Source organism: Monodelphis domestica, chromosome 2 (genome assembly GCF_027887165.1).
Source record: "Monodelphis domestica isolate mMonDom1 chromosome 2, mMonDom1.pri, whole genome shotgun sequence".
NCBI lineage: Eukaryota > Metazoa > Chordata > Mammalia > Didelphimorphia > Didelphidae > Monodelphis > Monodelphis domestica.
Window position 1 is genome coordinate 80,825,881 of NC_077228.1, and position 18,455 is coordinate 80,844,335.

Sequence of the window (18,455 nt, forward strand, 5' to 3'; positions counted from 1 at the left end):
TGGTATCTTAGGTGGTGTTCCTTCCCTGACCTCAATCCTGACTGGTGTAATTGACTTGATCCTACCCACATCATTTTGATGTTTTGCAAACATCCCTGTGGTATATCTTTTGGTATGTCATACATAGATGTTACAATTTTAATTTTCTCTGGTTCTTCTTGTGGTTGTTCTAAGTATAACAATGGGTAGTGTTTCAGTGAATTCTTGGGTAAATGCAAATAAATGTTCCCAGATTTTTCACATTGCAAAGTTGCTTGAATCTTACACAAAAAATCCTGTCCTAAAAGGTTGAACATGAGGGAATTAATAAGAAGGTATGATCTATGGAGAGAGGACCCAATTTGACCATAGTGCTTTTAAGCTCAGGGACCTGTTGTATTTGTCCTGTTGCTCCAGCTATAGAAACCGTACCTCCTATGTTGGTATCCCCTTTCAGTATCTAAGAGAGCTATGTAGTTTTTCTTTCTCACTTTAATCCATCCATACATATGGTTCTGGCCTGTGTATAGCTAAGGTGTGTATTGCAGTTGACTCTTGTCTTCAACTGTTTCCCAAATGGAATCTTTCTTTGATTGACAGCTGATTAACCTCCAGTTTTTATCCTTTTGCATGCCTTATAATTTCTCTCTTCCACACTAATGAATATTGATGAAAAATTTTAAAAGAAAATATTGGCAAAGAGATTACCGCAATGCATCAGTAGGGTCATATACAATGACTAGGTGAATTTTATACCAGGAATAAAGGGATTGTTCAACTTTAGAAAAACTATCAGATAATTGACTATATCAATAATAAACCCAACAGAAGCCATATGATTATCTCAATAAATGCAGAAAAAGCTTTTGACAAAATACAACACCCATTTCCTATAAAAACATTAGAGAATATTGGATTAAATGACATGTTCCTTAAAATCATAAATGGTATCTATCTAAACCCATTTGCAATCATTATTTGTAATAAAGATAAACTAGAAGCCTTCCTAATAAGATCAGAGTAAAGCAAGGATGCCCATTATCACCATTACTATTTATTATTATGCTAGAAATACTTGCTATAGCAATAATTGAAAAGAAATTGAAGAAATTAGAATAGGCAATTAAGAAACAAAATTATCACTCTTTGCAAATCATATAATGGTATGCATAGAGAAATTCAGAGAATCAACCAAAAAACTAATTAAAAGAACTACTTTAGCAAAGTAGCAAGATAAAAATAAACCCATATAAATCATCAGAATTTGTATATATCATCAATGAAGTCCAACAGTGAGAGAAAGAAAGAGAAATCCCATTGAAAATAATAGAGGAGGCAGCTGGGTGACTCAGTGGATTGAAAGCCAGGCCTAGAGATGGGAGGTCCTACGTTCAAATCTGGCCTCAGACACTTCCCAGCTGTGCAACCTTGGGCAAGTCACTTTACCCCCATTGCCTAGCCCTTACCACTCTTCTGCCTTGGAACCAACACACAGTATTGATTTGAAGACGGAAGGTAAGGGTTTTAAAAAAATAAAATAAAATAACAGTAGATAATATAAAATACCTGGGGTTCTACCTACCAAAACAAATCCATATGAACCCATATGAACACAATTATAAAGCATTTTATACAGAAAGTGAGACCTAAACAATTGGAAAAAACATTGTCAATGGGCAGGCCAAATCAGTATAATGAAAATGACAGTTTTTCCTAAATTAATTTATTCAATGCCATATCAATCAAATTACCAAAATTTTTTTATAAAGCTAGAAAAATATCAAAATTAATCTTGAAGAACAAAGAGGCAAGGATATAAAAGAAAATAATGAAAAAATGAATTACATAAACTGTTTGCTATTACTCTTGAAAGCTATTTCTGTTATACAAATATAGTCTTGATACCTAAGCCAATGAGAGACAAATTAGAGAAAGAAAATTCCTAATGAAATTGATGAAAAGATTTTAAATACAATATTAGCAAGTAGGCAAGAACAATATATTAGAAGGATTATATACTGTGACCATGATGGGTTTATACCAGGAATATAGGGTTAGTACAACATAAGGAAAACTACAAATATAATAAACCATATTAATGTAAATAATAAAGGCCACATGATTATAGCAATAGTGCTATATATAGGTGCTGAATAAAGTTTTTGGAAAATATGTAATACTCGTTTTCATTAAAAATGCTAGAAATAATAGGAATTATTGGATCTTTCTTTAAATATAGTAAATAATATTTACTTAAATTGAAAAGCTAACATTATGTATATTGGACCCAAACTAGAGGCTTTCCAATAAGATCAAAGATAAAGTGAGGGTGCCTATTTCCTCCATTACCATCATTTAACAGTGCTGGAAATGCTAAGTATTGCAATAAGTTAAGAAGAAGAATTTAAGGGAATTAACTTAGACAAAGTGGAATCAAAATGATCACAGATCAAATGATGCAGATGATATGCTTGTGTACTTAAAGTACCCTATATAATCATTGGAAATTAATTTAAATAATAACTCAATGAAGTTGGAATATGAGATAAGTACACATTAATCATTAGCATTTCTTTATATATATAAAACCAACAAGACCCAGCAAAAAGAGATAAAAAGAAAGAAAATCCATTCAAAATAATTCCAGTTCTGATTATGTGGTCATAGCCATCCAAAGAAGCACATAACCACTCATAATAAGCAGATCAGAACAAGTTATAGAATCTCCCTTCAAAGTTTTTCCATTATAGTCATCATAAGTAACTCTAAGAATTGGCTCCCTCGCTGCTTCTTCATGGGATATTGCATCAGCAATACTCTATGCATGCTTATAGGGATGGAGCTCAGGAGCCAATCCCCCATTACACAGATATTGTCATTTATATTTTAACAGATGCATAAAAAGAAACTTGTCCAAAGTCTTACAGTTAATAAAGTAATGTTAATGGGATTTAAACCTATTTCTGCTGCTTATCAATACTAATTCTAACTAATGGCTAAAAAGAGTATGACAGAAGTGAACTAAATGCATCAAGAACTCTCAGTAGTTAATCATTTTTTTAAAAAATTCTTACAGTTTTTGTTTTGTTTTATTGAAGATACATTATGTATGTGCATATTTGAAGTGTACAAAGTATTTTGAACTGCCTGTCTTAGTGATAATTGAATGGTTAAAAAGCTGAGATTGTCAAAAATATTTTTTCTGAAAAACACTAAAAGTAAATGCTTAGATGCCACCATTAGTCGAGGATATACTTTCTAATTCTTGGAATTATTTGAGATTCTTTAGTATGTCTTGTACCTTCAAACACTAATAACAAGGTTTTTGTCCTTAAAATAAAAATAATGATCTGGAATTGTTTGGCTTTTTTTATTTTTTAGTAAATTATCTTCTCCTCTCTCCAAAAGATACATTTTGAACTTATTTGTACTATTAATATCAGTTAGCACATATAATACTTTAAGGTTTGCAAATTACTTTGCATGTATTACTTTATTTGATGCTCATAGTAATAATACCTATTGCACAAGGAGCACTAGACTTGATAAGTAGATGAACTGGGCTCAAATCCCATTACACCTACTTTATTAGTTGCATGACTTGGGACAAGACACTGAGCTTCTTTAGGCCTTTTTCCTGCTCGGTAAAATATAGATGATTAACATGTGCATTTTAGTATTAGCGTATTTAAAAAAACTTGAAATAGTTTGACACTTTATAAATAAATAGCATTTTTACTTCTGAAAGGACCAGGGTTAGAAATTTGAATCACAAGGCAGCATTTTTGTTTTTAAAACAGTATCATTTCCATATAACAATGTAAGACATTTTTTAAAGTTCCAAGAAAAAGTTATTTTTTATAAACCCAAGCAGATTTTTTTGTAAAAACATTGAACATATAATATGTGAATCACATCTGAAATTTAAAACAGGATATTAAAACTAACAACAAAAGTAATTGCAAAATCATTAAATTCCAGCGAGAGTTTACAAAGCAGTTGGGTTTGTTTATAGAGAAACTGAAAACTTATTTGAAGAAAGTAACTATATAGGAATAAAAATACTGAATAGGCAACTTTGAAATAATCGTTTCTTTATTGGTTTTTTGACTTGACAGATAAACAATTAAAACCATACCTTTTATTTTAAAACTCATAACTTATCTCTATTAAAATAATGTAAATTAGTAAAATAGCAATTAAATTGATGTATATATCTTTCTTAAGAGTCTAATTATCTAGTCTAACTCCTATCCAAACCATAAATATTTCTATAACATTCCTGACAAGTGGATATCTAGGTTCACTTAAAGAGCTCCTATGATAGGGAATTCAAGTCCTCACCATGGTAGTTCATTAAATTTTTCCTTATATTGAGTTGATATATTTCACTGAACACCTTACCATTGGTTCTAGTTCTGCCCTTGGAGGCTAATCAAAAGAAGTCTAATATTTCCTGAATGTTGCTACTATAGTTATCTAATTCCCTTTAAGTATTTTGTTCCTTTATGTTCAACATTCATAAGCTTCAAAATGATCCTCATTTTAACATGGCTTCAAGTTAAATTGGTCAGCAATGTCCTTCTTAATGTGTTGCCTGAAACTGAATAAAATACTTTAGATGTCTAACTGAGGTAGTATATAATGAATTTATGCCATACTCATTCTGAATGCTCTGTTTTTATTAGTACTTTATTTCTTCTGTTTCTGTAATTTATTCTTTGAAATTTAAGTCAATTATCCTTTATTAAGCATCTATTATGTGGCAAGTACTATGCTAAGCATTGGAGATTCAAAGAAAAGCAAAAGATAGTCTTTGTCTTCAAGGATCTCACAAACTAATGGGAGAGAAAACATGAAAATGACTATGTAAAACCAAGAAATATACAAGATGTTTGAAATAATCTTTGAACAAAGATATTAGCATTATGGGAGATTGAGAAAGGCCTTATGCAAAAGTTGAGATTTTAGCTGAGTCTTGAAGGAAGCCAAGAGGCAGAAAAGAAGAGGAAGAATATCCTAGGGTTGGAGGACAGCCAGTGAAAATTTTCAGAGTTGGGAAATGGAATATCATCTGCAAGGAACAGCAAAGAGGCCAGTGCTACTTAATCAAATAGGATGGGGATGCAAGCAAGGTATAAGAAGACTGGATACCAGCTTACGAAGGGCTTTAAAAGCCAGAAAGAGAATATATTTGATCCTAAAGTCAATGTGGAGCCGCTAGAATTTGTTGGAAGAGGAGTGACATGGTATGGGCATTGATACTGACACTGATCAAAGCTAAGCAGAGGATGTATTGGAGTACACAGGGACTTGAGGTAAGGAGACAAGCCAGAAAGCTATGGCAATAGTCCAAAGGTGAGGTAAATGGGGATCTCCTTCAGGGTGGTGGCAGTATCAAAAGAGAGAGAGGGGAAAAGATATGAGAGATGTCACAAAAGTAGAAGTGACATGCCTTGGCAACAGATTGAATATGGGAGATGAGAAGAATGAAGTATTGACACCTAGATTGTGGGCCTGATTGATTGTTTGTGCCCTCTGTCACAGCGTTAGACAATATAACTTTAGTAGATTATTTTCCTTTTATTGTAATCATTCCTATTAGGTTAAGGCATTAAGGGGAGGGGTGAAGAACAGATAGGGCCATTGAGCCCTGCCTATTGTAGACATTGTTATATATGATGTTGTCCCTGGACTCATTTCTCTCCTCTTCTGTGTAAAGGAGATGGATGAAACAAGGCAAGAACTGCTTAGGACCAATCAATTTTGTATTCACTTCATTTTTATATAGCACCCACCATAATGATTAAATAATATATAATAATATATGATAAGTACATATAGTACTTTAAAATTTGCTGGTTACATTGCATGTATTATTTCACTTGATCTTCATAATAATAAAACCTACAGAGGGAGAGGTAAAGGCTGGGCAATTTGGGCAATTTAGTGTTTGTGAAACTGATTGAGTGTTCTTCTTTGAAGTATAATCGTTAATGGTCTTGTATTAACTTGGGGGGGATCTCTAGTGGGGTACCCTAGTGAACATTCTTGGCCTTATGTTTTTTAACATTTTTATTAAGGATTTGGATGACATCCTTATCAGATTTGTAAATGACACAAAGCTGAAAGACAGATAGTTTATATACTAGATGACAGAATTAAGATCTAAAAAGATCTTCCTAGTCTAGGAATGGTGGGTCATATCTTTTAATATTAAATATAATATGAACAAGTGTAGTTATACATTTGTGTTAAAAAATCAATTTTACAAGTATACTTACAGATATACAACGTTGTGTGAAACTATATGAGGTTTTTAGTAGACTGCCCATGAAATGACCACCCCAAACTTAATGAAATCTTCTCTTGTATTTAGAATCTTAGTGTCCAGAGCACTGTTTGCTCCAGTGGTTTCAGCTAACAATTTCCTGAATGATTTTAGTGGTCCTGGATTTTTAAGGCCATTGCAGTAGAACAATGGCACTACAAGGTCCTACTAGCACATAAAGGCTTTAAGGAAACACCCAATAATAGGTTGTTCCAGGATCAACATAGCTGTTTTAGAAGAGGCTTATCACAAGTTTAGCCACCATTTACTCAATTTTAAAGTGGCTGTGATCTGCATTGTTGCAGGAAATATTCATACACAATTATACTTAAATTTTGAAGTGTCCAGAGTGAGGGAGGTGACAGTCCTACTGTTCACTGCCTTAGACCACATCTGGAGTGTTCTGTCCAATTTGAAACAGCCTGTTTTAGGAAGGACGATAATAAGGTAGTGCCCATCTAAAGAAGGATGGGCAAGTTGCAGAGGAATCTGGTAAGAATGTCATGCAAAAATCAGTAGGAGATGCTTCAACTTGAGAAAAGGAGGCTTAATGATAACATAATAACCATCTTAAAGAATTTGAAGTATTTGAGTAAATGAAGAATTGGACTTGTTCTGTTTGGTTCTGAAGGAGTCATAGATAAAAGTTGCAGAAATGACAGCTTTGGCTTGATGTAAGAAAGAGCTTTGTCATTATTAGAGCTATCAAAAATGAAAGGATTGCTTAGGGATGAGGTTAGTTTTCTTTTATTATGGAACCCGCATTAGCAATTAAATTCAATATAACAAATATTTATTAAGTGCAAGATAATGACCTGGGCTAAATTTCTAGGCAGTTAGAGGAGAGAGAACCCTTGTAACTGAGTGGATAATGAAAGGCTTTTTAGGGGCAGAAGATCTCAGATGAGTCTTGAAAGAAGCTATAGATTCTAAATAGTAAAAACAAAGAAGGAATGCTGCCCAGGCATGTGGAACTGTTTGTCCAAAGGACCAATATGGGCGATGAATGTCCAGTTCATGAAGTAGCTAGCAGGCTAGTTTGGCTGGAATATAGTGTGAATGAAGGGAAGAAATGGAAAATACTTGGAAAGATGATGACTACTGGTGATATTGTGATGTTTGCTGCTAGTATTGTGGATGTAGAATCCAGCCTGGCTGGAGCATGAAGGGAAGTAATGTATAATTAGCCTGGAAGAAAAAAAATTAGCAACTGATTAGACATGGGGTCTGAGAGCGAGATAAGAATAAATGGTTACTATTTGGAGTCTATTGTCCTGGAAGTCAATGGTCTCATTACAAGAAATAGAGAAGTTGGACGGAGGAGTAGGTTTTGAGGAGAAAACAGTTTGCTCTTTGGGGTATTGGTTGCTTGGGGGGGATGGTAGAGGAAGTGACAGTATATCTCAGGGCTGGCTTTTCAACTGCAGAGAGTTCAGTGGTCATCTTCTTTGCTTTTTTTTTCTATCACTTTAAAAGTCTTCCTTGCTTTTGACTTATTACATATGATTATAGTCATTTGGCCATGAAAACAGTTGATTTCTTTATAAGGGATTGCAGGATATTAATATTTTTTTCTGGGAAGAAAGAGGTTAACTGTTGTTTCCAAGAACAGCAGCTACTCAAGTTTTAGGTGAGGTGGCCCCTGGGAAAGTGTGGTGTGGCAGGTTGCCATCTTCCCAGTTGGAAGGCAGTGATGCAGATGCCATGGCAGGGAATGCAGAGCTGACTTCTTGTAAGAGTGCTCTGAGGATGGAGTCTGATATCATTTGGGACTTAGCAGAGATCTAATTAAAGTTCCTAAGCCACCGTCTCTGTACTGAGGACAGCTAAACTTTTCCTGCTAACCTTCCTCTGGATTATGCTGGAATTTCAGTGACAAAGTTCTGAGACATCAACTAAAATTCTTGACATTTGCCAGCCTGACCCACAAAACTTGCCGAACATCACTGCAGCCCAAGTATGTGTCTTTTAGCCAGTGTGGAAATGTGCTCTGGCCAATTGTTGGCAACCTATGTCATGGGATTCAGTCTTTGAAGTTGGAGTTCAAATTCAAGTTCACCAGAGATCAGCAATCAAGTCTGCAAAGCTGGATACAGCTGTGACTACTGCTCCTGACACAGTTATATGCAAGGCCAGACCTACAGCTAAACTCAGGAGAGAGATTTGGAAAAGAAGGGAGCCCCATTTCAAAACCTTGTCTCAGACCCAGAAATTTTTGGCAGCAACTTTTACCAGGGCTGTGGATTTGAGGAAAACAGGCTTGGGAGATTTCTCCTTCCAACTTGCAGTCTGACTGAAAGCACGGTGAGACCAGCCTTTCCTCCGAGGTCTTGGTATTTCTGCAGCTGTTTTCAGCCAGGCCTCGAAAACAAAAAAGCAAAGAAGTTCATAGAATCTCAAGGATTCAACTTTTAATCCCCCAAGCTCTTGGATGATCTAAGTGGAAAAAAATCATGGCCAAATAAAAGAGAAGGTGTGTGTGACATGTTCCATGTGTGAGGCTGTTCGTTCAGATATGATATCATGCTGATGGCACCTTCAGACTGCAGGCATTGTGCAGCTCTTTCACTGTAAATGCAATAAGATATCTTTAAAAGACTCAGGCATGGTATAGTTCTTATTCTTGGATAGCCAATTTTTTTCAATTATTCTAGGTACTCTTTGTCCCATACGTCTGGGTTAATTGTCTAGGTCGATGAATATTTCAGAATCTTGAAAAATTTTGGTTCTAGTTAGTCCTAGGAAAGAAATTCAGGTGCTTATTTATATCAGTGCCTTTCATGAGAGTCATTCTAGATGTAAGAATTTCTAATAAGGACTTTTGCATTTATAGGAACTCTACAAACATTTATTAATGAGGACTTCCAGGACCCTTTTGAGCAGGAGTGAATTGGTAAATGTTTAATAATCAGCTCTCTGGATAGGGGTCTAGGAAATATGCCTATAACATGCTTTTAAGTTTAATATACATTATTAACATTTTCTTTACCACTTTCTTGAAACTAGACAAACAATAAATCAAGTCCTTATATTCACGTTGAAAATTTAAGACTCTTAAGAGCCAGTTCAGTCTAGCTTCAGCACATTGCTGCTTTGATGGCAACAAAAAAAATATCATTCCTGATGTATAGAGGAAGAATAGGATATACTAGCAGTTCATTGGGTTATGCCATCCTGTGATGATAGTGTAATCCAAATAGTGCTTCATAGTTACACAAGACCTCACATACAATATGCTTGATCATCTCAATAACTCTGTGAAGTAACTAGCACAAATACAATCATCCCCCTCTTACAGATGATAAAACCAACTATTCAGAGTAGTAAGTGGACTTGCCCAAGTCCACTCAGCTAGTAAATGACAGCTTTGGATTCAAACTCAGGTTTTCTGACTCCTTCTCTGCTGTCCTTTCTGTGACATTATTTTGCCACTAAGAAACTGTTTGAATGCTGAACAAATGGTGTTATACTTTGTCAGCTGCAATCTTCCCTGTGGCCTAGACTCTCCGTGTGTGCACATGGGAAAGTCAAGATCAACTATAGTTGATATATTTGACCGTCTGGTGCTAAGGTGCGTTCATTTATAGATGGATCATCTGTCAGATGCCTGTTTCCAAATGTTCAAAAACACTCCCAGTTCAGGGCACCGTAGTTTCGGAAGGACATTGATACCTTGGTGAGCACACAGAGGAAGGTGACAAAGACGGTGAAGGGTCAAACGAGGAATGTTTGGCCTGAAGAGGAGCAACTATTTGGAGTAAAGAGCTGTCAAGTAGACAAGGAATTCTGCTTTTTTTTTTTGTTTTGCCTCTAAGGACAGAAGCAGGAATACCAGTGGAAGTTGTAGAGAGGCAGGTTTCAGTTTGATTTAAGGAAGAATTTCTTTTAAAAAATGTCTGCCCCTGGATGGAACAGATGACCTTGAAGGGTGTGTGTTCTTTTCATTCAGGGTCTTCCAAGAAGTGTCTGGATGAGCACATGTTGGGGTGGAGATTTTCATTCAGATATGAGTTAGACCAGATGGCCTTAAGCTTCCTTCCTACCTTGAGATTCGATGATTGTGATCCTTATCGTTAATCTTCATACAAATGAAAGATGGTGGCATGTCTCCATGCCACATGAAGATCAATGGAAGGAGTCGGGGATGGTTAGCTTGGAGAAGAAAAGACTCCAGAAAGACAAAATAAATAGATTTCTAAAGTACCTATCTGAAGCCCTATCATGTGGAAGAGAAATTTGACCTCATCTGCTTGGCTCCAGAGGATACAACAAGGAACAAAGGGTAGAAGCAGTGAAGAGATACATTTAGGGAAAACTGTATAGTGATTAACACTAGATGGTTTGCCTCAGAAAATGGTGGGGATCCATCCCTCAATGGAGATCTTCAAAAAAGGGCTAGATGACCACTCTTCAGGTGTTTTACAGGACGGATTTTTTTATGTGTGTAGGAGTTGGACCAGATGACTGCTGAAGTCTCTTTCAATTCTGAAAAAAAATCTGTAGTGTCAGTCCTATACTTTGAATTTTTGCATTCAAAGCAAATACCTGTATAATTAGTAACCAAGCCAGTTGATAGGAGCATGTATACCTAATGTTAAATCCTTCTGTCTGCTAGTCTTGGTGGTGTCTGACATACCATAAGTCAGTGGAGGCCCTCTGTGCTGAGTGAGCTAGTGAGGAATTACAAGGAGTAGATGGTAGCATAGTAATTTTGTCAAATTATTATTGTCAGGGTGACCAGAACTCCTTAATCTGGGAAAAAGAATAAAGGAAAGGATTACACAAAGATTTCAGTTTTGTCATATTCTCCCAGAATACCTTTCCATCCAGGAATCTATTCATATGTAGATCTCACTAACCTTACCCAAGTTCTTATGAAGTAGCTAGGAAGTAATTTTAAAAAATTAATTAGTTAATTATTTCAGCTATATGTAGAAACAATTTTGACAATTATTTTTTGACAATTTAGTATTCAGATTTTCTTCCTCCCTCCCTTTCTTCCCTTCTAGGTGGTAAACAATCCAACATAGGTTATACCAGTGTTTTCATGTAATATGTACTTCCATATTGCTCATGCCATGATAGAAGATACATGTCACACATACAGTAAAAATCTCATGGAGGAAATAAAGTGGAAGATGGCATGCTTTGATCTGTAGCATGGGTCCCTTGTGGATATCTTGGGAATTTACTTTACTGGTTAGCTTCACAGTTGATTATCTTATAATATTTCTGTTATTGTATGCTTCATTCCAGATGTTTTAGAATTCATTCTGCTTGTAATTTCTGATGGTGCAATGGCACTCCATTACAACCATATATCATAACCTGTTCATGCATTCCCCAAGTGATGGACAACCTCTCTGTTTCCAATTCTTTGCCACAACAAAAAGAGCCGCTAAAATACTTTTGTAGAGATAGGTAATTTCCCCTCATCTCTGATCTCTTTGGGATACAGGCCCAGGAGTGGTGTTGCTGGTTAAAGGTATGCACAGTTTTGAGAGTGGTTCCATATTGTTTTCCAGAATGGTTGTATCAGTTCACAGTGCTAGGATGTATTTTAATGAACTCCACATAACAGCAACAGTAAGAATTCAGATTCACTCACCAGTTTAGGATAATAATAATCATGTCACTTTTATGAAGCATTTGTAAAAAAACAACAACAAAAAAACCCTTACCTTTCTTTTAGAATCAATACTAAGTATTAGTTCTGAGGAAGGAGAGCATTGAAGGCTAAGCAGTTTGGGATAAGTGACTTGCCCAGGGTCACACATCTAGGAATTTATATAGCATTTTAAGGTACTTTGCTGACCAAAACCCTGTGAGTTAAATGGTGAAAACAATGCAATCTCCATTTTACAAATGGGAAAACGAGACACGTTACAGTTAAATGACCCCCAAAGTCACATAATGACATAATTTATATTCCAGGTTTTCCAACTACCAGAGCAGAAGGCCAGGGCTCCCCAACTTTCCTTTTCGTGCAAAGAGGCTGATTTTCATTTCGTTGGCCCCTTAAAATCACTAGAGGATGTATATATGGAGGTGCTAACAGTAAGTTAGTCCCTTATTAGGGAATAGATGTTTTCTAGCTCCTGCTATTGAGAATCTTTTCATCTTTTTGGGGGTGATTTAGGCTAGTGCACATGAAAAGAATGGATAATGTCACAAGACTTCATACGTGTGTGCTGGGGTGCTGTGTATGTATGGGCAGAATTATTCGGTTCACATAATAAGTTTCTGTGTTCTTGTATACATCACTTCAGTTTTCCATTTATTAAAAAAAAAAGGTTAATATTGTGGGCTTACCAAACAAAGGTGCTGTGAAGATTAAATGATAACCAGCTATTTTACAAGCCCATTTGAAGGGCTATAGAAATGAGAAAAATTCTTGAATACAGCTACCCTGTGGGGGTGGGGGTGGAGGGGCTGGGGGCGGGCCTGTTCACAGGCCACAAGAACATTTTCTGGCAGTTACTGTTTCCTGGCAGCAAATGGTCTAGGAGGGGCCTTGTCGTCAGGCAGCACTGACAGACACTGCACAGAGCTCCTCAAGGAAGGGCTGATTGACACGCAGTTATTATTTTATCATTGTAAAGTTGCTGTGTGAGGCCTTCAGCAGCCGGAGTAGTCCATGAGGCATTCACTTGACAGCTCGCCATTGTAAACTCTGATGGGAGGGAGACGTCAGCATGAAGTCAAGACAGCCTTTGGTTGTAAGTGGCTCATTTTTAGTTTAGCTGAAATTGTTTCTGCCAGTGGTTTAGTGGAGTTACCTTGGTTCCAGGCACTGTGTGTGCTTGGAGTGTTGCATATGTGTGTGGACATACATGCCCACCTACTGTGTGGACGGGAGAGCTCGTTATCCATCTACCCGGTAGATTCTAGAGGGACCACATTTCACCATTAGGTTTCTGGGGCTTGATGCTACTCAAGTTCATTCAAGCCACCATAACTTTTTTTTTTGACAAGGAAGATAGGGCATTGGCTCAAAGTAAATGCCGTGCTCAGTAGTTTAGGAGCTGAGAATGTGTACATTAGTTGTGGGAAGCATTAAATTGGATTTAGATTTCTGAAAGCGAAGGATGCTAAACAGAGAACTATTATCCAATGCTAGGGTTAAAGAAACGGTTTGTGATAACTCTGCTTTATTTTTTTTTAAGTGGTTAATACTTTAGTCCTAACTCTGAAGATTACTAAAGGGTAAAGGTGCAGGACGTAAAGAGACCAAGTTAGAGCTAAAAAAATCAGACATAGTGAATTTATGAAGTTAACTATGTAGTTACAATACCATCACCTACTATCTTTCCATCACCTACGGCATCTTCCTTTCTCAATAATGTGATAGGATTTCATTTACAAATTTTGAGTCAATGATATTGGCCTGTTTTCTATATTTCTTTCTATATTTTCTCTTTCTCTGACTTAGGCATTAGGGCTATATTTGTCTCCTAAAAGGATGCTGATAGGGTGCTCCCTTCCTCAGTTTTTGAGAATAATTTGTGAAATATGGGCACCAACTATTCTTTAAAAATTTGATAGAGTCTTCCTCTGAATCCATCAAGACCAGGAGGTTTTATTTATTTTGACAGTACCTTTACATCTACATCTATCTTCTTTTCTGAGTTTGAGTTATTTAAAATCTCTACCTGGGTGTCTTTTTAAATAATATGACTTGTAGACAGAGAATATGTTTGCTTTAAGACTAGTGCAGAAACACAGGGAAATCCCGAGTGAACTTTGAGTTTTTAAAAGATGTTTTAGAAGACAGAGATTAGACCAGGTAATAGAGAATGAATATCATATGATGTCCTCATAGTCCTATGAGAATAATGCTTGGAATGCCAAATCTCATAATCACCTAAGGCTGGGAAGAAAAAGTAAGGATGATAAAACAAAGGGTAGAGATGTTCACAAATGATAAGACAATTTTGAGCGCATAAAACTAAAAGCTTTTTATGAGCACAAACAAGTCCGCTATGACTAAGATTAAAGGGAAATAGTTAAATTAGTGGAGAAATCTCTAGTCCCAAGTCTTAGCGCAGTTTTAAACTCGCACCTTTCCAGAGTGTAAATGTAGCAGACTTATGAAAACATTGTTTAAAAGTTCAGTTATTGAGATTTTTTTCATATTCATTAATTTAAAGAATTTTGGATAATTGTGAATTTCTATTTTGTCATGCACTATATGTGACGGTTTCTGGATACCACTTCCTCAGACTGCTACATTGGCATAAGAGATCCTTTTGGTTGGCCCCCTCAGTCACCTGATCTATCTCCATTAGACTTTTTCTTGTGGAATCACATCAAGATAGTCAAATATGTGTAAAAATCATGGTTTTTGGATGAGTTCAAGGCTAGGATTACAAATGCAAACCTACTTGCTGTTATGTATAAATTTGATCTTGTTGATATATTGATATTTATGGCCAGTGGATATTGATTGGCTAATGCTGTCAGGGAGCTCTAGTGGACGAGGGTTGATAAACTTGCTGGATACAGCTTAATCCAGTAATATTTATTATTCACTCTCAGGGAAAGGAGCTAGAAATAAAGAAGGATATCTTAAATATAACACTAAGATTTCTAACTATCCCCAAACCCCAACTGTCCCTCAAGGGATTCTTCATGTTTGATGAGATCAGACCTAACTTCCTCTCTTTCTAAAGATATAATATCTAACTTACTAAGCTATTCTAATAGTTGATCTTAAAATTATATAAATTTCCTTAAATGATCTTTAAAAATCTTCCAGCTGCTTCAAACTGATTGTCAACTAAACGGCAGCTAGACCAGTAATCTTCTCTAGCACTCGCAGCAGGGTGCCTAAACCTGCTGCTGCTTCAGCGAGAGGAAAACAGCGCCCCCTCTTGGCTGCTTTTCTCTCATCACTTTTACAAATCTTCAGATGAAAGATGTTTCTCTCCTTCTCCAAAGTTAATCTCATGAAAAACATTTACAGATTTATCAGAGCCAACTCTGCAGCTACCTCCTCCAAGCCAGGAAGCTCCAGAGAGTGAGCCATTCTCCAAATGTTTTTCCTTTCCGGAAATTCTCTTAAAGTGACCCACAGATAATTCTTTCCTTCTCTGCTTAAAGGAGCCAAGGTAAAATTTAAAACTCTTTCTCTATACTAAATCCTTATTTCCAACTAGGTTAATTAGCTAATTTAAATTCTTATCCTAACATTTCCCCCCTGAGATAAATTTGGGAGAAAACAATTTTCTCCCCAAATAGATCTTTAACCTAAACTTGTTCTATAATTCTATTTTTAGAGACAGGGGGAGTTAAAGAAAAGAAGAATGAAAGAAAGTCAGGAAAAATCTTACAAAGTGCAAACCACATATTACAGAAAATTCAATTATATACATTTCTAATAACAAAATAACATACTTTTACCTATACTATTACAGAAACAAAACTGCCTAAAGATAAAAATTCAAAACCATCTTATAATACTATGGAAAACAAAACCTTTGCAAAAAATTATTATATAAAATATACATAATATTTCCCCCCCTGAAGTTAACTTTTAGGAAAATATAAAATCCCCCTTGAGGTGGGTAAAATTCCCTCTTTGAGGTTCCCTTTAAGGAGGATATAAAAATCCCTTCTGATATAAAGTATTTACTTTAATATTTAATTTATATATTTTTATTCAAATATATGATATAATTTAGTGGTAGGCATTCTTCATCCCCTACATTTTTCCTTAGTGGATGGCTAAACATGCATCTTCTAAAGGAAGTCTTTTCTGATCCCTCTTGTGCCTTCTCTCTCTTGTTTCCAGTTTATCCTGAATCTGTCTTGTTCGTATGTTGCTTCCTATATTGGACAATGTGCTCCTTGGGAGTGGGGGGTTTGCCTTCTTGCCTGACTTTGTCTCCCTAGGCTTTAGCACAGTGTCTGGCACAGAGTAGGCCCTTAAAGAAATGCTTATTGACTGACTGATTCTGGAAAGAACAGTCGACTCAAAGGTCAGGAGCTTTGAGTTCAAGTTTATCTCTGTTGTGTCATCTTTGGTAGTTACTTTAGCCTGTGAGCCTCAGCTTTTGAATCTACAAAAAGGATATTATTAGCTATAGGACATTGGACAAATCATTTAACTCTAATAGCCTCAGTTTCCTGATTTGCAAAAGGAAAGGATAGGATTTGAAGGTTGCTTTCAGCTCCATATTTATAATGTGTATGACAGTTTGGATGAAGAGAAGTAGAGCCACCACATAGAGACAGCACTTAACAAAGCTTGACTTACCAGGGAAGAGGAGAACATTCTCCAACAAGAACTGATTCCAAAGGAGATCCACATTCCCCTTGATTTGAGGACAGCACATAGGGGGCTGACTCCGTACCACACCACTGATTGTGTACTTTGGCCGAAGGCTTGATGCCTTCAGGCTTCTCATGTAGGTAAAGCTTTAGACAAAGAGTTAAGGGACACCACTAGGACGTTGCCCTGCCATCCACAGGGAAGATAGTCAGAACCAATCAAATGAGAGTGTTTTCTAACTTGCCTAATGAGGAATGAGGACATGCGGGCAGGACACAAGGACTTAACTTCAATGATGTCATCCAGCGAGAGGCTGTGTGTTTGTGGGGTAATGCCCAGTGGTAGGTTTATTGGCCTTTGCATACATGTGAAGCTGCATACAAGGCCTTAGCATGTCTGAGCACAACTCCACTGAGCTCCTCCCAGGAAGACAGCTGTGAGAGCTGAGTTAGAAGCTGAAACAGCAGTCAGGGGTCTAACTCTTGGTTGATGGTCTTTGCTTTCTTCATTCAAGTCTCAGTAAAGGTGGTAGTTTGACTTGCTTGATACAAGCTACATCCCATTTCTCCTTCTATCCTTATCAGATGCTGAGAGAGAGGGGACTAAAAAAGAATTCAGCCTCCAAGGCCACCAAAGTGAAAAATGTTACCTCTGTAGAACCATAAATTTCCTCTCTTTTTTGACGCCCAAATAAATCTCTGTAGTGTGTAAAACCTTCTAACAAACCCATCCCTTCAATGACAATAAAGAGGAAACAACATAAGGAAGGATTACTGAACTTGAAATCAGAAGACCTCAGTCGTCCTGGTTAAGACATGGCTTAAATTCATTTTTCTTCTCTGGGCCTCAGCTTCCATATATTTGATATGATGCCAAGACTAGGTGATTTTCTGCCCTCTTCTTGAGCCTCTTTTTGCTCAAGCATTCTTTGGTTCTGCAAAACTTAAAGAAAGGCTGGGTACATCAAGGTAGCACAGGGAGTAGAGCACCAGGCCTGGAATCAGAATACCTGGGTTCACATCTGGCCATAGACACTTCCTATCTTGGTGACCCTGGCAAATTAGAAGTAATACTAAGACAGAAAGTAAAGTTTAAAGAAAAACTTAAAGCAAGGCTGCACAGTATGCTGTTTCTAGGAGGTAGGGCCAAGGAGAAAAGGAAACCACCTGTGTGTGCCTTTTAGCCCAAGCTAAGGGAAGTGGCAGAAGCCCAGCTCAGAGGAGAAGAGATGACAGCAGTGAGAACTGTAAGAGAATGAGAGTGACTCAGCCAGAGAGACGAGTTCTGGGATGCTGTAAGACTGAACAAGTCCTTTCATTTCGTGAGCTTTTGTGAAAGGATAGTAATGGGCTAAGTGACTTCTGAGCTCTTCTTCAGCTCCGATGGCCTGCAAAGATGCAAAATGACCCCTTTTTTAGTACCCAGATGGATAGCTTTTCCCTGCAGAGGCAGTATATAGATCAAGTTTTGGATTTGAAGCAGTCAAAGGACCTACGTTCAAATCTTGTATACCCTTCTTTCTCTCTGTGTGACCTTGGTCAAATAGTTACTTTCTCCAGGCTTTCCTTTCCCAATTGTAAAATTAGATCAGAATCTAACTCTTAGATGATTCTTAGGGGCTGTTTCAGCCCTGAATCTTAGGAGCCTTAGTAGTAAGGAGAGAAGCCCTGCTGATAAAAAAAAGGCTGATTGTTCTTTACTATCATATACATCTATGTTTTTCTGAATTAGGGTGGGGTGAGGAAGGATAATGTGAAAGGATTTCAGGCTTTTCCCCAAGGAGAAGCTGCTCATACTAGCTTTTTATCTCATGAAATCCTTATGTTGCTTTCTTCCTTTAGAGGCGATGAATGGTGGAGCTCTCCCAACCCA

General features: G+C 36.7%; 1 protein-coding gene across 2 annotated transcripts in view; it reads left to right on the forward strand.

The window, feature by feature from the left end:
• RGL1 (ral guanine nucleotide dissociation stimulator like 1) overlaps positions 1–18,455 on the forward strand; it is a 347,473-nt gene that overhangs the window by 51,222 nt on the left and 277,796 nt on the right. The window contains exon 1 of one of the 2 annotated variants that reach the window (XM_056815636.1): positions 12,843–13,029. The exons of the other annotated variant lie outside the window; for it this stretch is intronic. The gene's annotated coding sequence lies outside the window, so the exon portion shown is untranslated. Of the gene's footprint in view, positions 1–12,842; positions 13,030–18,455 lie in introns of those variants that run through there. 2 annotated transcript variants of the gene reach the window in all.